This window comes from Eumetopias jubatus, unplaced genomic scaffold (assembly GCF_037043125.1).
Source record: "Eumetopias jubatus isolate StellerSeaLion01/CBP00866 unplaced genomic scaffold, mEumJub1_p1.0 scaffold_16, whole genome shotgun sequence".
Classification (NCBI taxonomy): Eukaryota; Metazoa; Chordata; class Mammalia; order Carnivora; family Otariidae; genus Eumetopias; species Eumetopias jubatus.
This window is the reverse complement of record NW_028274822.1, coordinates 63,026,369-63,052,609: the sequence shown is the minus strand read 5'-3', so window position 1 is coordinate 63,052,609 and position 26,241 is coordinate 63,026,369. Positions and strand designations below refer to the sequence as shown.

Below are 26,241 nucleotides of genomic sequence, written 5' to 3'. Positions count from 1 at the left end.
GAATAACCACGTTCCCCCCCCCACCCCCCCCACCCCCCCCCCCCCCCGCCAAGCGATGATGATGATCCATGCCAGCTGTCTGGAACTATATCACCTTGTTCTATAAAGTTTCTGGACTCTGTTTTTGCCTGAGAGCCTTTTTGCCTATGTGTCTTTTTTTTTTTTAAGATTTTATTTATTTATTTGACAGAGAGAGACACAGCGAAGAGAGGGAACACCAGCAGGGGGAGAAGGAGAGGAAGAAGCAGGCTCCCCGCCGAGCAGGGGGCCCGATGTGGGACTCGATCCCAGGACCCTGGACTCATGACCTGAGCTGAAGGCAGATGCTTAATGACTGAGCCACCCAGGCGCCCCTTGCCTATGTGTCTTAATATTGTAGTGTCTCAAAATTTCTTGGGCAATAGGCCTGATATGAGAACAGAAAGGCAGAGGGACTTCGGAGAGGGTGAGGGGCCCTCTGGGGGACCAGTTGGGGAGGAAGCATGTTGGTGGGGAGGGATGAGAAGTGCCGAATACACAGGCTCTCTGTGTCGCCCTCCAGCTCAGAGTGCTCCTGCGTGATGCGCCATCAGCCGGGGCCCCTGGAGAAGCTCTGGGTCTTAGCTCTTTACATTCAAATCAACCCCATACTCTCGGGGACAGATAACAAATGATCTAAACCTGAAAACAAATCTCCGTCTATTTATAAACAATTGGCAGTTTTAATAATATCATTTAAATGTCTATGTGGCTTGACTGATAGTCTCATATGCCGAAAGCACTAACAAATGCTAATTAATAATGAACGCTAAATAATTATAAGATGATGATAAAGTTAGTATCACTTTATAATTATCAGGAAGATAATAATTAATAAATAAACCCTAAACAAAGAATACAGAAAATAATTCATGTAGACTCAATTCTCTTGTACTTTCCATTAAATCCATTAAAGAAACTTAAAAATCACAATAAAATTTACAATATCATATTCTTTTTTTAAAAGATTTTATTCATTTATTTTAGAGAGAGAGTGAGAAAGCATGAGCAAAGGGGAGGGGCAGAGGGAGAAGGAGAAGCAGACTCTCTGCTGGGCTCTCTCTTAAGCAACTGAGCCACCCAGGCACCCCTCTAATATCCTATTTTTTTTTAAAGATTTTATTTATTTATTTGACAGAGAGAGACAGAGCGAGAGAGGGAACACAAGCAGGGGGAGTGGGAGAGGGAGAAGCAGGCTTCCCGCCGAGCAGGGAGCCCGATGTGGGGTTCGATCCGAGGACCTGGGATCGTGACCTGAGCCGAAGGCAGACGCCTAACGACTGAGCCACCCAGGCGTCCCTCCAATATCCTATTCTTGACAAGTGAGTTAGGACGCCACAGGAACATGAAAAAACAAAAACACAATGATCCGGTCTCTAATGATGAATTACATACTGAGTTCGCAAATCAACACAAATGGTGAAAGATATGCATGCATTATAAATTGCTTAAACATCCATGAAGATAAGATTACTGAAGCTCTAGTAAAATGTGAACATATAGATTTCTGCTATTCAGAAAATAACACAATAAATCATAAGTAAATATATGTACTAACCACATATGTATTAAACATATATGTGAAAACTTTGTCAATTGAAGTTCTAAGATACGTAAATGAATTTTAAAAGCCAGTTTGAATATGGACTAGAAAGTCAAATGTATATGTTTTGGTAAGTAATACATTTGTGTGGGGTGAAGCTTGTGACACCAAATGTGCAGTGTAGAAAGGCAAAGGTCCCTGTCCGTGTTTCCAAGGCAATTCCCAGAGCTAAGGGGCCCTTCGTCCGCAAACAACCCGGTGTGTGGTAGCCAGCTAACTTCCTCCTCATACTGCTCATGTGATCCTGAAATGACTCCCTGTGTTGGTGGTTTGTTTTCAAAGTCCTGCCCCAAACATCCCTCAGCTCCAGTAACACCTTCAATTCAGCAATCCCACCTGTAAATACATTTATGCTGCTCAAATGTCAAACACAATTACAGGTTCAGGAAATTCTCCCCTTTTACTCATTGACAATAGTGCCTTCAAGTAACACATCACCAATACCAGGCAGAGATTTGATCACGCCTTAGTGCAATGATTTACAACTGCTTGGAAACACCTTTTTTAAAGTCCAGACAATTTACTAATTCTCTGAAAGTCCCTGCATTTTAATAAAATGTAGTTTACACTTCTGCTGTAGACCCAGAAACTGTCTTTTAACATTGGCTCTTAGCACCAGATACCATCTCCAGCGACCCAGGAGCTCCATCAGGGCCAGTGTCCCAGTCCTAATATTGTCACCCTGTGGCCTGAGCTGGTTACAGACTCTGTGTCATCGGTGAAATGGTCACAGTGTAGTGTTCACCCTGGTTTTTCAGAGAAATTTTAAAAACCAAATAAAGATTTTTTGAGCCGAAGTATCTGTAAGATGCAGAGTGCTGTCTAACCTGAGATCCATGGAGAGGGGACAGGGGAGAGAAGAGAACCAAGCAAGAAGAAAAAGGGGGAGAGTCACGGTACTGAATTAAGACACCAGCACATGAGAAAAATATATAGAAAAAATAGAATAAATAAGTTCATCCTCAGAAGCTTTAGTTGAGACATTCCTCCTCACACAGGTGAAAGGGTACTACTTAGAATGAAGAATTCAGCTTTCCGAGGGCCGTCTGCAGAAGGTGCTCACAGGGGTGGTAAGGGCCCCTCACAGACCAACTCTCCCTCAGACAACAGCCATAAACTCAGGACAAAATATAAGCAGCTTCGAGGAGGCACTAGAGGGCCCCCAGAGCAGACCGACCTTGAATGGAGTCTGTATTTGGAGGAAGGAATCCGCAAATTCTTGTTTTCTGCAGCTTTTAGCCTGTAAACTAAGGACCCCCGTCCCTGCTAAGCTGGGGTCGCAGGGATTCGCATAGAAAGTCGGCAGGCTTGGTGGCTTGAAGAACAAGAGAACAGAATTTGAGCAGCCCCGAAACCCTGGAAAAAGAAAAAGCCAAAGAAGAGGAGTCCTAAATTCTGTGGCTACCTAAATCTCCTGGGAGACTCCAGCTAAGGCGGGGGTTTGTAATTGATGGGTCTCTTTGCCAGATCAGATGCATTTTTAAAATAATATCAACATGGCCTAGTAGCATATTGTGATATTATTTATTCTGGAATAAACTATGTTGAAAGAAACTGGTCATTGGTAGGAATGATAGTGCTTACAAAGCATGTTAATGTAGGCAACCATAACTTTTTATTGGCGTGAAAGTTTTAGTAACATTTTGCTATGCAAAAAAAAAAAAAAAAATTTTTTTTTTTGGCATTGATTCAACACAACAAACTTTTGACTAAAAGGCAAGCGGATTTCTTCAGGAGAGAAGGCCTCCGTGGAGCTACTGGAGGAGGCTGGTAGTATGAGCTTCTGTGGAATGATGGCCTTAGTCTCCCAGGAAGTGAGTGATACCCAAAGTCACCACTGGCTTTGTGTCCACATCAAAATGTGGACCTTGGAAAAGCCTGCAGGCTTCAGAGAACTATGATCAGCAGTCAGCTATTTTCTTCACATGATGTTTCTGTGCATGCACATCAGGGTGCCTGTGGGATCCTTTAATTTCTCACTCTTGGTCACGTCCCTCAGTAGGCCCAGGTAGACAGCCATAACCAAAGGAGTCCCATAATATCCTGCCATCATATAGAGATAGTCAACAGGACTTTTTCCTGTGTAAACTGTGGGGTGCAGCTAAGCCCACCAGAAAGATATTTCAAAAGAGTAACGTGGGCATTAACTTTACCGTCCTCCTTGTTCCCTTCCTGGCGAGTTCAATAAATGTGTTACATGTCTTCATTCTACATTTGAATGAAGGTTATGTTTTTTTCTCGTTCTACAAATGAGTTGGACAATTTTGGAGGCCCCTTCGAGATGCCTGGCAGACTCACCCAACAGAGCCACAGAACTCCCCCTCCTGTGAGTGCCCCAAGGCTATAAAACTGATGCTTGATCTCCAGGGTAAATCCCAAATGGCACTAGAACATTCCCTTCACTGACTCGCTGGTTCTTTTTCTCTTGACCCTGTGTTTCTGTTTTTGTTTCTGGTTCTTGGCCAGCTTTGATTCTGGTTCTGGTTTGGCCAGATCCAGTACTTTCTTCCCCACTAGCAGCAGCAATGCCCGAGAACCAGGTTTTATGGTTGGCCCTTAGGAGGCCCATCTCCTTTGGGGTGGGAGGGATCAACTCTAACAAGTGACAGATGACAAAAAATCTGGTTTAGTCACCTTTTTTTTCTGTCTGTTTGTGTGCTTGCCTCCATCAAAATGATGTGTTGGGTCCCCTAAGAAGAAGAATGGTTTTTAAGGGCTAGATCAGGGATTTGTCACGTTTCTGGAGCTGAGGTTATAGAAAGAGAGCTGCAAGTGCTTTCTCTGTGTTTCCAGTGAGACTTTCCTCATTTTCTCTTTACCTCTCACATCAAGCATTTGAAATATTTTCTGTATTAATATTATATTATATTATATAGAATATTAGTGTATCAATAAATTAGATTATAAAGTCTATCACAATAAATAAATTTTCTGATTGGCTAATAGCCACTAATAATGCTTACATCAATTTAATGCTCCCAGAATTCCCAGAAAATATAGAAACTGAACTTGTAATACTTTATTTAATGTGCCAACCTTTTAACAGAAAATCTTCCTCCCCCAAAAAAATTTCTCCCCAATTTTCTGTAAAAAAAAAGTGAATCTAATCAAAGTGATTAAACAAATCATACTAAGTTAATAAGTATGGTTTAAAAACAGCTAACATGCTTTTTTCTTGGTTTTAACCTATGTGAAGTATAATGCAAGCATACATTTATTTCTTATAAATTTGAGTTTGTCTTATCTTGAATAGATTAAATAATCTGAACTTCCTATACTTCTTATATTTATCAAATAAGCTAATATTACTTCCATCTAAATTTTCAGATTTAAAAAATGTAAAATCGTGTTCAACTCTATTGAATTACAAATCTAACAAACTTTGTTGTACCAATAGTAATTATGTTCGGTAGAATGTCATTTTTATGTATCATTTCCAACGTCCTGAATTAACTTTAAGACTTGCGTTAATATTAAACTAATCAACAGATAATCTTTAAGTACTTATTTTTCTTATTTTTATATGTCACGGAGTGGTGATACCTTTGGGCCATGTTACAAGTTTGTCCATTTTTCCACTTTGATGGGTTGATATGAAACACTCTTTAGTATCTTTTTTTAAAAGATTTTATTTATTTGTTTGAGAGAGAGAGCCCAAGAAGGGAGAGGAGCAGAGGGAGAAGCAGACTCCCCACTGAGCAGGGAGCCCGATGTGGGCTCAGTCCTGGGACTCCAGGATCATGACCTGAGCCAAAGGCAATTGCTTAATGGCTAAGCCACCCAGGCGCCCTCACTCTTTAATATCTTACTCTTAATTGTATCTCAGAATTCATAAACAAATAGTTTTATTGAGTTTCTTTGCTTTGAATGGCATTATCTGTGTACATTCAATAAGAATCTGTCCTTATTTTTAATCAGGATACAACTGGACAAATTGTGCAACTTTGTTTGCATTTTTTTGTAGTGTTATATTTGATAATAAATTCTATTTGATCAGGTGTAACAACCTCAACGTTGAGGAACATGGATTGGACTTCAAATCTGGTAATAATACCTCTAAAACCCTCCTGGGGAAAAGGAAGGAAGGACATTTTCTCACAGGCTGGGAATCTTAGCAGTTTTTAGGACTTCGAGGAGAGTGGAATTAACCCTCTTTTATAGGTTCTGCAGGCAAAACTGAGTGGAGATTCCTTTCGTGGGTTGAGTGTCCCAGCCTCAGAGTAGAACATGTAAGAGAATCTTTAAATCTCTGGAATGGTAACGGTTATTGAAAATGCAGTCCTTGAATCCTCGTGCAATCTCCACAACGTGAGGTTAATTTTCCGGCCTCATTTGTTACTAACGCTCTGAGCTCCAGTTCCCCTGACAGATGACAAGGAGTCTGACCTGGCTTAACACCTTGGCTGGACCTGTGTCAGCGAGCCAGACCGGCCTTCCTGTGTTCAGGGTAACATTGGGAGCTTATCTGCGATTACAAGGGGGAGCACTTAAGAAAAGAACTATATCAAACTTGGAAACAGGAACACAGCTGAGAGCCTGTTCTCCCAATGCCACCCCAAAGCACCCACCAACAGGCCCACTCGAGGCCAGTCTGTTCTCCAGCAGCGGGCACGCTGGTTTTCACTGAATGCACTCTATTGAGGAGGGTAATTTATAAACCTCCTGGGGTAGATGTTCACTGACAGCAATGCAAATTATCCTTGCCCAATAGCAACGTGGTGAGTTTTGTCTTGCAAACATACAAATGGTCACTGTCCAGTAGAAAAGATTACAACCCAGAGGTTACAGTTTTATTACCCTGGGGCGTTGACCAGTTTTGTATGTAATTTAGCAACTTTATTCCTACAATCTTTCAATGACTAAAATACGTTTTAAACCAGCTCTGTCATCTTACTTGTCCCCTCATTAATGAGTTAAATAAGTCCTTGGCATGTGCTCATTCTTAAAAACAAACAAACAAACAAAAAGAACAACATCAAGGTCACTTTACAGTGGGTGCTGTCGCTGGCTAAAGCACCGGCCCCCGCTGTCTGCAGGGCTTCACCCTCGGAGTGCCCGGGCTCTCCCCCAGTCACTACCCTTGCCCCATCCTCCTGTGGGTATTAGCAGGTGTCCCTGGAGCCTAGGTCCAGCACAATGCCTCACAAGTCTAGCACTTCCAGAAAACCAGCCCCGGGTTGCTTGGACAGAAGCAGCCACATGCTGGAGTGGCTCTCCTCCCGACTTTGACCCCTTCTTCCCCTCGCCAGCACCTACTCCAGGCTGGGGCCGCCCGGGCATAGTGGTCAAACAGCAAGATGGGGAAACCAGTGGCTTTCCTGACATATCCCCACACGTACACGTACCTTTGGGGGCTGATAATTTTCTGCTAATGGCTCAAGTGAGTCTGGAAGCTGCACAAATTCCATCATTATGATAAAATTCTTTCTGTAGACCAGTTACAGCCCCAGTTAAGTCGTTGCCCTTTCTCGAGGGAATAGAAGCGCCAACCCCGAGCTGATAGAAAAGTCCTTCCGGATGGAGAGGCCAGTGCAGGGGGCATGCGGGGTGCTCCCCTCACCATGTCCCTGGGGATCAGACCCCACGCGCTCTTAGCCACCCAGAGGGTGTGGGCAGGCTCCCCAACATCAAGTGGTCTGTAGTCTAAGGTGACGCAGCAAGCGGGGCCCTTTCCCAGTTCTCTGTCCCTTAGGCCTGGGCCACGCTCTGCGTGATTCCTGTGACTCTTTCCACCCCCCTTCCCCGGGTTCCCAGCCAGGCACCTCTGATCACTCCTATCTTCTGTTCCTTTGACTCTGTTCCTTTCCCCCCGGGCCCTCTGTCTGAAGTCATCTGTGTCTGGGCTCTCACAGGGCCTGCTTTCCCAGAGGCGTGTCCGATCAAGCCACTATCCTCCCCATCACCTTTCCCTGGTTCCCACCGTGTGAAGCCAACCCCCCAACTTGTCACGCGCTGCCGCCCCCATGCCACACTCCCGAGGCCATCATGGTCCCCGTGCTACAGGCCCAAGGCCTGTGGTGGCCGCCTGCTGGCTCCCAGCGCTGCCTGGCCCGGCCACCCCTGCCCCGGAGGGCTGTCCCGCCCACGGTCACCACACGCCTCTCCCACCGGCCTTTACCACATTCTGTCTCATAACCACCCACGTGTAGAGCATGTTGGCCCAGAAGCTGGAGAGCCTCTAGCAGAGCTGAGGATGGGCAGGGGGGACACATCCCTGGGGAGAGGTCTGGACCACATGGACTCAGCCCCCTTTAAGCTAGAGTTCAACTCTCCGGTGGGACAGACAGACCCAGTCACACGGCCTGTTTTGAGGCTGCCCAGAGAGGAGAGAATCTGGCCCCAAGGCAGGCTGTCTTCATTCTTGGCTGACGGCCGGCACAAAGGGATCCCAAGGGCTTATATGGTAGGCTTCATTACTGTCCTTTCCTCCTCCAGAACAACCGCACAACTCCTAGGCTTCTAAAGTCTATTCTTGGAACTTGTTCTGTCTGAGTGCTTTTTGGCCAGCAAGCAGCACGCTCTCTGTCATCCCCATGAACCTTATGCCAACCCTAATACTTGGATTCCAGGGCCCCAGCTTGCCACTGGGGTCAACAGCATGCAGATGGCCTCACTGCTGAGGGTGAGACTGAAGGGATGCTGCCTCTCAACAAATGGCATTCACGTAAATGTAAAATTCAAACCCCTCTCCTTTTTTTAAGTTTTTTGTTTGTTTTGGTTTGGCTTTTACTGATCTCTACACCCAATATGGGGCTCGGACTCACGACCAGAGATCAAGAATCTCATGTTCTTCCTACTGAGCTAGCCAGGCGCCCCAAACTCCTCTTCTTGACCTGCCAAACCATGTTCTTGCCCACTAGAATGAAAGTGGGGATATCCTGAGGACAGAATGCCCAGCACGTGGCCCTGAGTCCAGTCATTGCTGTCACCTGCTGCTAACCAGCTCTGGCATCCTGTGTCTTCCCTTGAGGTAGTCTTCTACAGAGACTAAGGAAGCCTCAGCTTCAGGAAGGTGGATTGTCCATCAAGGGATGGTGCAAAGAGGCCTGGAGTCAGAACGTGAAGACTTGGGTTCTAGTCTTGGATACACCCCTTTCATACTGTGCAATTGGAGCAGGTCACTTCATCAGACCTTCAGTTTCCTTATCTGAGGAATGGGGATACTAATTCTTTCTTTTCCATTTTGCAACATTATTCAAATGAAATGATCATTTCCTTAGCCAATATAACAAACAATGCTCAATTATTCATTGATTTATTACTTCCTAAGTAGTCTTTTTACTTTTTTTCTCTGAAAGTATTTTAGTCTTGGGGAGCCTGGGTACCTCAGTCAGTTGAGTGTCTGACTTTTGATTTCTGCTCGGGTCATGATCTCAGGGTTGTGGGACTGAGCCTTGCATCAGGCTCTGCACTCAGTGTGAAGTCTGCTTGTCCATCTCCCTCTCCTTTTCTTGCTTGCTCTCTCTCTCTCTCTCAAATAAATCAACAAAAATAAATAAATAGCCATTGACAAAGCACCAGATTATCCTTCCCAAAACAAAATTACTTCTGGCACAAAAACACTCCTTACTACCTCTGAGCTGGATACTTAAAAATGGTTAAAATGGTAAATTTAATTTTGTTTTAATTTTCCTACACTTATACAGAAAGCACTCCTAACTCTCCTGGAATGTTCCTTTCATTCCAACACACCCTCAGTCTCTGCTCTCTCACAGTGCCCTGCACCAGTCCATAAGATACTTCCTTGATCCCCCTGTCATCAGGGCACCTGTCACCCAGTGGTGACACCCACTTATGGGACATTGTGCCTCCCCAGCAAGATGGCCATCACCAAAATTCAAAAACCAAGACTTCCAGCATGTTGGCCAACACCTTATGCAAGAGGGATAGTCAGCTGATTTCTCCATCCACAGTGAAGGGAGGGAGGTGAGGCTCAGGCCTTTCAGGGATGTGACTCCTTGATAGTATGTCCTTTATTCCTCATGAATTTTGCTCACTGCATCTTTTTGATATCCATATTAATTCCTATTGCTGTCCTAAGAAGTTACCACAAGGGAGTTATATCAACTAGATGGCTAGGAAGCCCCAGATCTCATTTCCCCACAAAGACACCAACGAAGCAAAAATATATAGTCCAAAAAAAGCATTATGAGAACTCTAGAGATCACTAAATAAGTCATAGTAGCCCAGGCAGGCTCAAAGCCAAGAACAAACAAATTCAAATAGGTAAGAAGAGCTGTTTAATTTCAACCCAATAGCCTTTCCCCAAGCTGGAAAGCTTGGTGCAGTAGGGAGAAAGCATCCCACATATAGCTTCTCCCTCAGGAGGGGAAAAAAAGAAGAGTAGAATGTATGTCCAACATTTCAGCTTTTCAAGACACTTCCTGAGGGACTGGTTTTGGTTTCACCTGCCTCAGAAGGCTCATGGAACCAACATACTTTGGATGCCTGAGGCCATGGAAAGCAAAAGAAAGCTCAGAGGCTTGTTGAAACACCCAGGACTTGCAGTACCATAGACAGACACCAAAGGAAGTGACAGATTATTAGCTTCTGAAAAAGAAAAAGCAGGGGCACCTGGGTGGCTCAGTCGTTGTCTGCCTTCGGCTCAGGTCATGATCCCAGGGTCCTGGGATGGAGCCCCGCATCAGGCTCCCTGCTGAGCAGGAAGTCTGTTTCTCCCTCCCCTGTTCCCCCTGCTTCTGTTCCCTCTCTCGCTGTTTCTCTCTCTTCAAATGAATAAATAAAATCTTTAAATAAATAAATAAGTAAATAAATAAATAAATAAATAAATAAATAAGAAAAGGCAAATGTCTCTGATTAGGAGATTACCATACAAGCCCAGAGAAGACACATCCTCAGAAAAGGATTAAGAGGCTCCCAGCATCTCTAGCTGTGCTGATTGGTGAGGGCTTTTCCGGTATGAAGCCAGTTGAAGACCACACACAAAAAAATTTTTTAAATTTTTTAATTGTTATGTTAATCACCATACATTACATCATTAGTTCTTGATGTAGTGTTCCATGATTCATTGTTTGTGCATAACACCCAGTGCTCCACGCAGAATGTGCCCTCTTTAATACCCATCACCAGGCTAACCCATCCCCCAACCCCCTCCCCTCTAGAACCCTCAGTTTGTCTTTCAGAGTCCATCGTCTGTCATGGTTCGTCTCCCCCTCCGATTTCTCCCCCTTCATTCTTCCCCTCCTGCTATCTTCTTTTTTTTTTTTTCTTAACATATATTGCACTATTTGTTTCAGAAGTACAGATCTGTGATTCAACAGTGTTGCACAATTCACAGCGCTCACCATAGCACATACCCTCCCCAATGTCTATCACCCAGCCACCCCATCCCTCCCACCCCCCACCACTCCAGCAACCCTCAGTTTGTTTCCTGAGATTAAGAATTCCTCCTATCAGTGAGGTCATATGATACATGTCTTTCTCTGATTGACTTATTTCACTCAGCATAACACCCTCCAGTTCCATCCACGTCGTCGCAAATGGCAAGATCTCATTCCTTTTGATGGCTGCATAATATTCCATTGTGTATATATACCACCTCTTCTTTATCCATTCATCTGTCGATGGACATCTCGGCTCTTTCCACAGTTTGGCTATTGTGGACATTGCTGCTAGAAACATCGGGGTGCACGTACCCCTTCAGATCCCTACATTTGTGTCTTTGGGGTAAATACCCAGTAGTGCAATTGCTGGATCGTAGGGTAGCTCTATTTTCAACTGTTTGAGGAACCTCCATACTGTTTTCCAGAGGGGTTGCACCAGCTTGCATTCCCACCAACAGTGTAGGAGGGTTCCCCTTTCTCTGCATCCCCGCCAACATCTGTCATTTCCTGACTTGTTAATTTTAGCCATTCTGACGGGTGTGAGGTGGTATCTCATTGAGGTTTTGATTTGGATTTCCCTGATGCCGAGCGATGTTGAGCACTTTTTCATGTGTCTGTTGGCCATTTGGATGTCTTCTCTGGAAAAATGTCTGTTCATGTCTTCTGCCCATTTCTTCATTGGATTATTTGTTCTTTGGGTGTTGAGTTTGATAAGTTCTTTATAGATTTTAGATACTAGCCCTTTATCTGATATGTCATTTGCAAATATTTTCTCCCATTCTGTCGGTTGTCTTTTGGTTCTGTGGACTGTTTCTTTTGCTGTGCAAAAGCTTTTTATCTTGATGAAATCCCAATAGTTCATTTTTGCCCTTGCTTCCCTTGCCTTGGGCGATGTTTCTAGGAAGAAGTTGCTGCGGCTGAGGTCGAAGAGGTTGCTACCTGTGTTCTCCTTTAGGATTTTGATGGACTCCTGTCTCACGGTTAGGTCTTTCAACCATTTGGAGTCTATTTTTGTGTGTGGTGTAAGGAAATGGTCCAGTTTCATTCTTCTGCATGTGGCTGTCCAATTTTCCCAACACCATTGGTTGAAGAGACTGTCTTTTTTCCATTGGACATTCTTTCCTGCTTTGTCAAAGATAAGTTGACCATAGAGTTGAGGGTCCATTTCTGGGCTCTCGATTCTATTCCATTGATCTATGTGTCTGTTTTTGTGCCAGTACCATACTGTCTTGATGATGACAGCTTTGTAATAGAGCTGGAAGTCCGGAATTGTGATGCCGCCAGCTTTGCTTTTCTTTTTCAAGATTCCTCTGGCTATTCGGGGTCTCTTCTGGTTCCATACAAATTTTAGGATTATTTGTTCCATTTCTTTGAAAAAGGTGGATGGTATTTTGATGGGGATTGCATTGAATGTGTAGATTGCTCTAGGTAACATTGACATCGTCACAATGTTTGTTCTTCCAATCCATGAGTATGGAACGTTTTTCCATTTCTTTGTGTCTTCTTCAATTTCTTTCATGAGTATTTTATAGTTTTCTGAGTACAGATCCTTTGCTTCTTTGGTTAAATTTATTCCTAGGTATCTTATGGTTTTGGGTGCAGTTGTAAATGGGATCGACTCCTTGATTTGTCTCTCTTCTGTCTTGTTGTTGGTGTATAGGAATGCCACTGATGTCTGTGTATTGATTTTATATCCTGCTACTTGACTGAATTGCTGTATAAGTTCTAGCAGTTTTGGGGTGGAGTCTTTTGGGTTTTCCACATACAGTGTCATATCATCTGCAAAGAGTGAGAGTTTGACTTCCTCTTTGCCGATTTGGATGCCTTTGATTTCTTTTTGTTGTCTGATTGCTGTGGCTAGGACTTCTAATACTATGTTGAAAAGCAGTGGTGAGAGTGGACATCCCTGCCATGTTCCTGACCTTAGGGGAAAAGCTCTCAGCTTTTCCCCATTGAGAATGATATTCGCTGTAGATTTTTCATAGATGGCTTTTATGATATTGAGGTATGTACCCCCTATCCCTATACTCTGAAGAGTTTTGATCAAGAAGGGATGCTGTACTTTGTCAAATGCTCTTTCTGCATCTATTGAGAGGATCATATGATTCTTGTTCTTTCTTTTGTTAACGTATTGTATCATGTTGATTGATTTGCGGATGTTGAACCAACCTTGCAGCCCAGGGATAAATCCCACTTGGTCGTGGTGAATAATCCTTTTAATGTACTGTTGGATCCTATTGGCTAGTATTTTGGTGAGAATTTTTGCATCCATGTTCATTAAGGATATTGTTCTGTAATTCTCCTTTTTGATGGGGTCTTTGTCTGGTTTTGGGATCAAGGTAATGGTGGCCTCATCACAAAAAAAATTTTTTAAAGGCACATGAAGAAACAAGGAAACATGGCCCTATCAAAGAAAAAAATTTAATCTCCAGAAATCAATCCTAAAGAAATAATATATGAATTGCCTCACAAGAATTCAATACAGTCATCTTAAAGAAGCTCAATGTACTATAAGAGAACACAAATAGATAACTAAGGAAAATCAGGAAAAAATGCATGAACAAAATGAGAATACCAACAAGGACACTGAAATGAAAAAAGAACCAAACACAGATTCTGGGAAGATGGCAGAATAGGAAGCACCAGGAATCTGTTTCCCCACCTAGACAGTAACTACACTGGCAGAATCTTCTGCTATAACTATTTTGGAACTCAGGAGCCTATTGAAGGCTTGCAACTTCCAGGGGAAGGCTTGGATAAAAAGTTGCAGTTTGGGCACCTGGGTGGTGCAGTCGGTTAAGGGGCCAACTCTTGGTTCTGGCTCAGGTCAGCATCTCAGGGTCTTGCGATCAAGCCCTGCATTAGGCTCAGCTTTCAGCAGGGAGACAGCTTGAGGATTCTCTTCCTCTCCCTCTGCCTCTCCCCCTGCTCATGTGTACACATTCTCTCTCTCTAAAATAAATAAATATATTTTTTTAAAGTTTCAGTTAATTTCAGTCAATTTTAGCTCTTAACACAGTAGCAGCTATACATCCTCCACCCGTCAGCCATGTGACAGGCAGCTGGGCATATGTTCCTGGAGCAGCTTGCATGCAGCTTGCCGGAGTCAAGGTGGGCAGAAAGGACTCTGTCTTCCAAACCTCAGATATGTGCTCTGACTGCTAATAGTTGCTTCTGATCACAGAAGAGCAGACACGGAAGTGAGTACCCATTGTTATACCTCCCTGATTATAGCAAGCCTCTCCTTCCTCTGGCTGAGGTGACTTCTTGGGGATTTAAAGAGCCAATGCCCACCCCCCAACCCCCACACTTCATCTTTCTATTTTTCCCCTTTTGGGAGCCAGACATAAAGACTAGGACACTCAAAAACAACTGTAGAGGTGGAGTTAAGATGGCGGAGGAGCAGGGGACCTGAGTTTGTCTGGTCCCTTGAATACAGCCAGATAGTTATCAAATCATTCTGAACACTTGCAAAATCAATCAGAGATCTGAGAAAAGAAATGCTGCAATTCTACAAATAGAAAATGACGCTTTTTTGGAAGGTAAGAAATACAGAGACTTGAATCCAGGGTGATATATCAGACAATACAACAGAGGGTAGGGAGCTAGCTTAAGGAGGCTACCACAAAGTATTATAAACAGTGGGGAGCAAAATCAGAACTTTCAGAAGTCTGTTACAGTGGGGGATGTTCCTGGCTTAAAGGTGTTCAGGTGGTGAAGTGGGGTGGAATCCCAGGTGGGACAGCATGGTCTCAGGATCCCCGGGGTCACAAGAGTAATGGGGATACCTGAGTGGGCAGAGTTCTCAGGCACAAGAGTGGGGAAAACAGCTGAAAACAGTGAGTCTAAGTGCTGGCTTTCTGCTCTGTGTTGCCATAAACTGCAAACCAGTGCATGGTCATGCAACCGCTTTCCTGGCAGGGACCCAGCAAAAGGCAGAAGTGTGGTGAGACTGACCCCCCTCCATCCCCTAAGAGGAACAGCAAGGGTCCACACTGCAGAACTCCATAAGATTTGGAGTTTTGAAACTCAGTCGCATGCCTGAGATAAAAACGCTTCGTCAGGGGCACCTGGGTAGCTCAGTCAGTTAAGCATCTGCCTTCGGCTCAGGCCATGATCCCAGGGTCCTGGGATCAAGCCCCACATCAGGCTCCCTGCTCAGCAGGGAACCTGGTTCTCTCCCTCCCTCTACCTGCCTGTCTGCCTACTGGTGATCTCTCTCTCTCTCCGTCTGCCAAATAAATAAATAAAATCTTAAAACAAAAAAAAAAAGCTTCATCACATACTGGGTAAACACAGAGTTCGGACAAAAACCAGGGAGACAAAAGTGACTGCTTTTCTGAGGGCTCACTGAAGAGTAAGTGGGCGGGGGGGGGGTGCAAACTTTCAGTTCCAGCGCTAGAAAGCAGGGCGCCACCATGTTCATCCCACCATCAGTGCTGAAAACCTTCAGGGAGCAAAATAGCACCACATAGTAGAATCCAGAGCTGCTTACACTGAGCCCTCTCTCCCTGTGATGGGAGGCACACTTCCACTAAGGCAAGTGGACCTGGAGATTGGCACAACAGGCCCCTCCCCGAGAAGACCAGCCTGAACAACTGGCTCCCACCAAGTTTATTGACCAAAGAGGGCTGCAAAACCTCAGCTCTTGGGGAAAACAGTGTGGAGCCTTTGTTGATTTTGTTTTTTTCCTTAGTCTTTCAGTATTTTTTCAGCTCTTTTCTTATTTTTTCAATTCTTTTTTATTCTCTTTTAATTTTTATTTATATATATATGTTTTATATATATATAATTTTTGGTTTCCTTTCATTGTATTTTACTTTATTTTTGCATGTATATATCAGTTTTTCTTTTGTTCCTATTTTGGGATCAGTTTCTTGTAATAAGCACACCAAAACACACCCAGGATCTAGTGTTCTGTCTTGGTCTGTTTCTTGTTTGTTTTTTTCTTATTTTGTTTTGTTTTGTGTTTTGTTTGGTTTGTTTCATTTTCTGTTGTTCTTCTTGTTGTCTTTTTCTTTCTTCTATTCTTTTCTGGACAAATTAACAAAATGGAGAAATTCACCCTAAAGAAAGAACAGGAGGTAGTAATTATTGCCAGGGATTTAATCAATATGGATATAAGATGTCTGAACTAGAATTTAAAACATTGATTATAAAGATACTGTCTGGGGGCTTGAAAAAAGCATTGAAGACACCAGAGAATCCCTTGCTGTAGAAATAAAAGAACTAAAATCTGGTCAAGCTGAATTTGAAAATGCTATTACTACAACACAGTCCTAAATGGGAGCTATAAAAATGAGAATAAATGAGGCAGCAGAGAGAGTGAGAGATACAGGAGATAAAATGAAGGAAAATAAGGAAGCTGAAAGGAAGAAAGACTACTATTGGATCACAAAGGGAGACTTAGAGAACTTAGTGATTTCATAAAACAAAATAGTATCTGGATTATAGTGGTCCCAGAAGATGAAGAGAAGGAGAGAGGTACAGAAGGTTTCTTTGAACAAATTATAGCTGAGAATGTCCTTAATCTGGGGAAGAAAACAGGCATTCAAGTCCAGGAGCACAGAGAACACTCCTCAAAAATCAATAAAAACAGGTCAACACATCAGCATGTAATAGTGAAGCTTGTAAATTTCACAGATAAAGAGAAAATTCTGAAAGCAGCTTGGGACAAGAGGTCCTTAAACTACAAGGGTAGATACACAAGGCTGGCAGCAGAACTGTTTACAGGGACCTGGCAGGCCAGAAAGGACTGGCATGATATATTCAAGGTGATAAATGGCAAAAATATGCAGCCAAGAATGCTTTTATCCAGCAAGGCTGCCATTCAGAATAGAAGGAGAGATAAAGAGTTTCCAGGACAAACAAAAACTAAATGAATTTGTGAACACTAAACCAGCCCTGCAAGAAATATTACAGAGGATCCTTTGAGTGGAGAGAGAGCCCAAAAGTAACAAAGATCAGAAAGGAACAGAGACAATCTATAGGAACAACAACTTTACAGGTAATACAATGGCACTAAATTCCTATCTTTCAATAGTTACTCTGAATGTTAATGGACTAAGTGCTCCAATCAAAAGACACAGGGTATCAGAATGGATAAAAACAAAAACGAAAACAAGACCCATCGGTATGCTGCTTATAAGAGACTCATTGTACACCCGAAGACGCCTTCAGATTGAAAGTGAAGGGGTGGAGAACCACTTAACATGCCAAAGGACATCAAAAGAAAGTCAGAGTAGCCATCCTTCTATCAGACAAACTAGATTTAAAAACAAAGACTGTATTACGAGATGGAGAAGGACACTATATCATAATAAAATGGTCTATCCAACAAGAAGATTTGACAACTGTAACTATTTATGCCCCTAACTTGGAAGTGGCCAAATATAGAAACCAATTAATAACAACATTAAAGAAACTCATTGATAATAATACAATAACAGTCGGGGACTTGAACACCTCACTCACAGCAATGGACAGATCATCTAAGCGGAAGATCAACAAGGGAACAAGGGCTTTGAATGACACACCGGACCAGGTGGACTTCACAGACATATTCAGAGCATTTCATCCTAAAGCAGCAGAATACACATTCTTCTCCAGTGCACATGTCACTTCTCCAGAAGAGATCACATACTGGGTCACAAATCAGGTCTCAACCGGTACAAAAAGATGGAGATTATACCATGCATATTTTCAGACCACGGTGCTTTAAAACTTCAAGCCAACCACAAGAAAAAATTTGGAAGGAACACAAACACATGGTGGTGAAAGAATGAATGGGTCAACCAGGAAATTAAGGAAGAATTTTAAAAATACATGGAAGCAACTGAAAATGAAAACACGACAGTTCAGAACCTTTGGGATGCAACAAAGGCAGTCCTAAGAGGGAAGTATACAGCAAATACAGGCCTTCCTCAAGAAACAAGAGAAGTCTCAACTAAACAACCTAACTGTACACCTAAAAGAGCTGGAGAAAGAACAGCAAATAAGGCCTAAATCCAGCAGGAGAAGAGAAATCATAAAGATCAGAGCAGAAATCAATGATATAGAAATCAAAAAACCAGGAGAACTGATCAACCAAGCTAGGAGCTGGTTCTTTGAAAGAATTAATAAGATTGATAAACCTCTAGCCAGACTTATCAAAAAGAAAAGAGCAAGGACTCAAATAAATAAAATCACAAATGAAAGAGAAGAGATCACCACCGACACCAAAGAAATACAAACAATTATTTATTTATTTATTTACTTATTTACTTATTTACTTATTTACTTATTTTTGCAAACATTTCTAGGAATATTATGAGCAATTATATGCCAACAAATGAGGCAATCTGGAAGAAATGGATGCATTCCCAGAAACATATAAACTACCAAAACTAAAACAGGAAGAAATAGAAAACCTGAACAGACCCATAACCAGCAAGGAAATTGAAACAATTAGAAATCTCCCAACAAACAAGAGTCCAGGGCCAGACGGACTCCCAGCGGAATTTTACCAAGCATGTAAAGAAGAATTAATACCTATTCTTCTGAAGCTGTTTCAAAAAATAGGAATGGAAGGAAAACTTCCAAACCCATTCTATGAGGCAGCATTACCTTGATCCTAAATCCAGACAAATGTCCCATTAAAAAGGAGCATTACAGACCAATATCCCTGATGAACATGGATGCAAAATTTCTCACCAAGATACTAGCCAATAGGACCCAACAGTACACTGAAAGGATTATTCACCACGAGCAAGTGGCATTTATTCCTGGGCTGCAAGGGCGGTTCAACATCCACAAATCAATCAATGTGATATGCCACATTCAGAAAAGAAAGGACAAGAACCATATCATCCTCTCAATAGATGCAGGTAAAGCATTTGACAAAGTACAGCATCCTTTCTTGATAAAAACTCTTTACAGTGTAGGGATAGAGGGAACATACCTCAATATCATAAAAGCTATATATGAAAAGCCCACAACGAATATCATTCTCAATGGGGAAAAACTGAGAGCTTTTCTCCTAAGGCCAGGAACACGGCAGAGATGTCCACTATCCCCACTGCTGTTCAACAGAGTACTAGAAGTCTTAGCCTCAGCAATCAGATAACAAAAAGAAGTAAAGGCAGACAAATTGGAGAAGAAGAAGTAGTCAAATGTTCACACTTCCTGGACAACATGGTGCTCTACGTAGAAAACCCAAAGGACTCCACCAAAAAATTTCTAGAACTGATACAGGAATTCAGCAAAGTCGCAGGATACAAAATCAATGCACAGAAGTCAGTTGCATTTCTATATACTAACAATGAAACAGAAAAAAAGAAATCCAGGAATCGAACCCATTTATAATTGCATCAAAACCATAAGAAAAGTAGGAGTAAACCTCACCTAAGAGGTAAAGGATCTGTACTCTGAAAACTATAGAACACTTATGAATGAAATTGGGGAAGACACAAAGAGATGGAAAAACATTGCATGCTTATGGATTGGAAGAATAAATATTGTTAAAATGTCTATGTTACCCAAAGCAATCCACACATTCAATGCAATTCCTATCAAAATACCATCAGCATTTTTCACAGAGCTGGAACAAACAATCCCAAAATATGTATGGAACCAGAAAAAAACCCAGATAGCCAAAGGAATTTTGAAAAGGAAAACCAAAACTGGAGGCATCACAACTCTGGACTTTAAGCTGTATTAGAAAGTTGTAATCATCAAGACAGCATGGTACTGGCACAACAGACACACAGATCAATGGAACAGAATAGAGAATCCAGAAATGGGCCCTCAACTCTGTGGGTCAACTAATCTTTGGCCAAGCAGCAAAGATTATCAAATGGAAAAAAGACAGTCTCTTCTACAAATGGTGTTGGGATAATTGGACAGCCACATGCAGAAGAATGAAACTGGACCACTTTCTTACACTGTACACAAAAAGAAACTCAAAAATGGATGAAAGACCTATATGTTTGACAAGAATCCATCCAAATCCTTGAGGAGAACACAGGCAGCAACCTCTTTGACCTTAGCCACAGCAACTTCTTGCTAGACATGTCTCTAAAGGCAAGAGAAACAAAAGCAAATATGAACTATTGGGACTTCATCAAGATAAAAAGCTCTTGCACAGCAAAGGAAACAGTTGACAAAACTAAAAGGCAACCTACGGAATGGGAGAAGATATTTACAAATGTCTTATCAGATAAAAGGCTAGTATCCAAAATTTATAAAGAACTTATCAAGCTCAATACCCAAAAAACAAAAAATCCAGTCAAGAAATGGTCAGAAGATATGAACAGACATTTCTCCAAGGAGGACATACAAGTGGCCAACAGACACATCAAAAAATGCTACACATCACTTGTCATCCAGGAATTACAAATCAAAACCACAATGAGATACCACCTTACATGGGTCTGAATGACTAAAATTAACAACTTAGGAAATAACAGATGTTAGCGAGGATGTAGAAAAAGGGGAACTCTCTTACACTGTTGGTGTGAATGTAAACTGGTGCAGCCACTCTGGAAAAGAATATGGAAGTTCCTCAAAAAGTTAAAAATAGAGTTACCCTCTGACCCAGCACTACTAGGTATTTATCCAAGAGATAGAAACATAGTGATTCAAAGAGGCACATGCACCCCAATGTTTAGAGCAGCAATGTCCACAATAGCTAAACTATGGAAAGAGCCCAGATCCATCAACAGATGAATGGATAAAGAAGATGTGGGGTGTGTGTGTGTGTGTGTGTGTGTGTGTGTGTGTGTGTGTGTGTGTATGATGGAATATTAATCAGCCAACACAAAGAATGAAATCTTGCCATTTGCAATGACATGGATGGAACTAGAGGGTATCATGTTAAGCAAAATAATTCAGTCAGAGAAAGACAAATACCTTATGATTTCACTCATATGTGGAATGTAAGAAACAAAAGAGATGAACATAGGGGTAGGGAAGGAAAAATAAAATATGATGAAAATAGAGAGGGAAGCAAACCATAAGAGATGCTGAATTCAAGGACATAATGAGGGTTGCTGGAGGGAAAGTGGGTGGAGGGAAGAGATTATTGGGTGATGGGCATTAAGCAGGGCACTTGATGTAATAAGCACTGGATGTTATGTGCAACTGATGAATCACTAAATTCCACCCCTCAACTAATAATAAAGTATATGTTAACTAAATTGACTTTAAATAAAGATTTTAAAAAACCAGCTGTATATAGGGAGAATTTTAGAAAGTGACCATGCCTGCCTAAAAAGCTCAGAAAAGACCTGAGATTTACAGCTCATGATGACCCTGGCCACAAAGAAAACCTACAAGAACCACAAAACCAAAACAGCAACAAAGCCCAGCAAATCCTGGGGAAAGAGGAGAATCTGATTTCCAGAGTTACCACATTGTTGGATTCAAGTGTCCAGTGTTGAACAAAAAATTCATAAGGCACACGAAGAAGTAGGAACTATGGCCCATTCAGAGGAAAAAAAATAGATCAACAACAAAAAATTAATCAAACAGTGGCAGGGTGCCTGGGTGGCTCAATTGATGAAGCTTCCACCTCTTGATCTCAGCTCAGATCTTGATTTTAGGGTGGTGAGTTGAAGCCCCGCCCCCCTTGGTCTCTATGCTGGGCATGGAGCCTACTTAAAAAAACAAACAGTGGCAGGTATACCAGACCTGGTGGAAGGTATACTAGACAAAGCTATCTTAAAGATGCTCAATGAACTAAAGGAAGATGTCAATAAAGTCAAGAAAATCATGTGTGAACAAAATGAAAATATGAAAGAGATAGAAAAGAAATTCTGGAGCTGTAAAATACAATAACTGAAATTAAATATTCTCTAGAAGGAGTCATAGACAGATTTGAGCAAGCAGAAGAAAGGATCAGTGAACTTGAATATAGGATAATGGAAATTACTGAGTCTGAGGCACTGAAAGAAAAAAAGTTCAAAGAAGCCTGAACAGAACCTGAGGGACTCCTAGGAAACCATCAAGTGGACCAATATACATATTGTGGGAGTCCCAGGTGGAAGAGAGTGAGAAAGGGGCAGAGAGAATATTTGAAGAAATAATGGCTGAAAGCTTCCCACATGTGATGTAAGACATGAATATAAACATCCAAGAAGCTCTGTGAACTTTGAGTAAGATGAACTCAAATAGATTGACCTGAGATACATAATAATAAAACTTTCAAAAGAGAAGAAAACCTGGAAAGCAGCAAGAAAGGAGAGAATTATCACATTCAAGGGAGCCTCAGTAAGATTTTCAGCAGATTTCTCATCAGAAACTTTGGAGGGCAGAAAGCAGTGGGTTGATATCTTCAAGGAGCTAAAAGAAAAAAAACTGTCAATTAAGAATCCTATGTCTGGCAAAACTGTCCTTCAAAGTGAGGGAGAAAATAAGACATTCCCAGATAAATGGAAGTTGAGGGTGTATGTGACCACCAGTCCTGTCCTAGAAGAAATGCTCAAGTGAGTCCTGCAAGGTATAATGAAACTGTAACCTGAAGCCATTTGAAGAAATAGAGATCTCAATAAAGGTAAATACGTGGGTAATTATACAAACTAGTATTATTATAACAATGGTTTGTAATTCTACTTTTTGCTTTGTACAGGATTTTTAAAAACAAATACATTTTCTTAAAAGCTAGTATTATTGTAACTTTGGTTTGTAATTCCAAATTTTGTTTCTAGATAATTTAAGACACTAATGCATTTCAAGAATTATTAGCTTATGTTTGCAGGAACACAATGTGTAAAGTTGTTATTTGGTGACATCAACTAGCAAAAGAGGTGAAGACAGAGCTGTAGAGGAGCAGCGTTTTTATATGTAATTACTGAAGTTAAGCTGGTATAAATTCAAATGAGAATGTTATAACTTTAGGATGTTAAATGTAATCCCCATGGTAACCATAGAGAAAAATAGCTACAGAATATATACAAAAGGAAATGAGAAAAGAATTTAAACACTTCACTACAAAAAAAAAAAAAAATCAAACATGAGAGAATAGTAATGCAGGACATAAGGGACAAAAAAAGCTATAAGGCAAATAGCAAATTGTTATATCAAATAGAAAAATGACAGAGGTAAGTCCCTCCTGATAAGTAATTACTTGAAATGTAAAGAGATTAAACTCTCCAGTCAAAAGACAGAAGTTGGCAGAATGTATAAAAAACACATGATCCAGCTATATTCTGTCTACAATAGACTCACTTTATTTTGTGTGTGTGTGGTTCTGAAAATGTTTTTTTCTTTACTGTTATTTTGTAATGGAGCATGACAATCTTTTCCAGGCACCTGGGGGAAGTCCCCTACAGAAAGACAGAGAACACTGTAGTTGGATCAAAAGGCTGCTGGCAACAAGACTGACACCAACAGCAAAGTATTAGCTTAACATCAAAGCACTTAGCCTGGCAAATGCCTGCCAGGGAAAGCATGGTCAGCAATATTCTCATCAGAGAAATTAGAATTGAAGGCCAAAGGCATTAAAGATATGGGCCCCTTTGGCCCCTACCTCTGCCCCTCACTCTCCTGACATCTTGTACATCTCTTTGCATCCAATGAAATGCATCTTCTGGTTTTTTTCTTAGCTCTTTCTGAGCCCTTGACATAGCTCCACATTCTCTCATCAACTCCTCACTAACCAAATGCCTTTCCTGTAAGTCCTCCTGATGGTCCTTGGGGGAATGATCCAACCTCCCATTTTTCTTTTTGCTTTTCTGGGCACATAATCTTCAGCTAGGTGCTTTTTGGCAGCCCATGGCTCAGCCATGGCTTTTGCCAGAGATTCTGGCTTGCCCTCACTATGTGGTTTTTCTCTCATTTTCAGACGTGCCCTGCTTTTCTTGCTTTCTCTCACCTTCTGGTTGTCTTTCATCATCTGGCTGTCCCTCATTCTGGAGCTTTCCCTCATTGCCTGGTTTCCCTTCCACTTCCAGCTTTTCCTCTCATCTGATTTTCCTTCATCATCAGGCTCTGCTTTATCTTTTGGCTTTCCTTCAATTTCCACCATTCCTTCATTTTTATTGTAGAGTTTTTCCATGTTGATATTTCCCCTTCTTTCCCTGTCCTGCAAGGATTCTGGACAGGCTCTTCCTCCTTTTCCAGCCTTGCAGAGTGCTGGAGACAGACACACAAACCTGCAGGCCCAGGGCAGGCCTGTGCCTTCTCAGGCTCACCAAAGTCCTCTTGCCTACCACGAGGCAGCTCAGGGAGCTGCTTCCATGCAGACAATAGGAGTGCACAGTGCAGGAACAAGACCGCAGGACAGATGAGCCGGCTACAACAGACTCACTTTAGACTCAAAGATACAAATAGATTAATAGTGAAAGGATGACAAAAGATTCCATGTAAATAGTAACCAAAAGAGAGCAGGGGAGGATGTACTAATATCGGCAAAATAGATGTTAAATCAAAAAATTTATAAGAGACAAAAAAAGACATTATACATTAATAAAATATTTGATAGAGCAAGAAGCTATAACAATTTAAACATTTATGCATCCAATATCAGGCCATCAAAATATGTGAATCAAAAATAGATTAGAATTGAAGGCAGAAATACACAGTTCTAAAACAATGGTTGGAAACTTCGATATCCTATTCTCAATAATGAATAGAACAACCAGACAGAAGATGGGGAAGGAAATAGAGGACTTAATATAATAAACCAACCAGATCAAACAGACACATACAGAAAACTCTGCCCAACAAAAATAGCATGTAATTCTTCTCAAGTGCACATGAGATATTCCAGGATAGATCATATATTAGACCACAAATTAAGTTTCAGTAGGTTAAAATATATAGATATTATCTGACAATCTTTTCTATCCACAATGGGATAAGGTTAAAAGTCAGTAACAGACATAACAGGCACCTGGATGGCTCAGTCAGCTAAGCATCTGACTCTTGATCTCAACTCAGGTCATGATCTCATGGGTCATGAGATCAAGCCCTGCATTGGGCTTTGTGCTCAGTGGGGAGACTGCTTGAGATTCTCTCTCCCTCTGTCCCTCCCCCTACTCACGCACATGCTCTCTCTCTCTCTCTCAAATAAATAAAGAAATCTTTAAAAAAATCAGTAACAGACATAAAACTTGAAGGATCAGAAACTTGTGGAAATTAAACAATACACAAACAACCAGTGGATCAAAGAATAAATCACAAAAGAAACTGCAAAGTACTTAGAGATAAATAAAAATGAAAGCACAGCATACCAAGACTTTTCGAACTCATCAAAAGCAGTGCTAAGTGGGAAATCTATAGCTATAAGCACTTATATTTAAAACAAGGGCGCCTGGGTGGCACAGTCATTTAGGCCTCTGACAATTGATTTCAGCTCAGGTCATGATCTCAGGGTCATGGGATCAAGCCTGGCATGCAGCTCTGCATTTGGCAGGGAGTCTGCTTGAGATTCTCTCCCTCTCCTTCTCTCTCTGCCCCTCCCCCCTGCTCATGTGCATGCTCTCTTTCTCTCTCTCTGTCAAATAAATAAATCTTTGAAAAAGATAAATAAAAACAGGAAAGATCTCAGGGCACCTGGGTGGCTCAGTCGGTTGAGCATCCCACTTTTGGTTTTGGCCCAGGTCATGATCTCGGGGTCATGGGATTGAGCCCCTTGGAGTCTGTTTGAGATTCTTTCCCTCTCCCTCTCCCTTCCCCTCTGTCTTTCCTCCTGCTCAGGCATGCACATGCTCTCTCTCTCTCTCAAATAAATAAATAAAATATTTAAAAACAGGAAAATCTCAAATCAACAACCTAACTTTACAAATTACAGAACTAGAAAGAAAAGAACAATCTAAACCCAAAGTGAGCAGAAGGAAGAGAATAATAAAAATTAGAGCAGAGATAGAAAAACAATAAAGAAAATTAATGAAACTGAAAGTTAGTTCTTTGAAACTGACAAGCCTTTAGCTAGATGGACTATGAAAAAAAGAAGACTCAAAATTAGAAGTGAAAATAGGAACATTATTACTGATATGACAGAAAAAAGAAAGATTATAGGAGAATGTTATGAACAACTATACACCAACAAATGGGATAACCTAGGTGAAATGGACAAATTTCTGGAAATACACCAAGGAAAAATTACAAAGAAATAGAAAATCTGAATAGAGTTATAACTAGTAAGTAGATTGAATCAGTAATAAAAATCTCCCAACAAAGAAAAGGCCTGGACCCTATGGTTTCATTGATGAATATCTCAAACACTTAAAGGAGAATTAACACCAATATTTCTCAAACTTTTCAAAAAAATGAAAGTGGAAGAAATACTTCCTAATA

General features: G+C 41.5%; 1 pseudogene; it reads right to left on the bottom strand.

Annotated features, from left to right (window-relative positions):
* Positions 1-7,566: 7,566 nt before the first annotated feature.
* Positions 7,567-24,082, bottom strand: LOC114198087 (uncharacterized; annotated as a pseudogene).
* Positions 24,083-26,241: the final 2,159 nt, after the last annotated feature.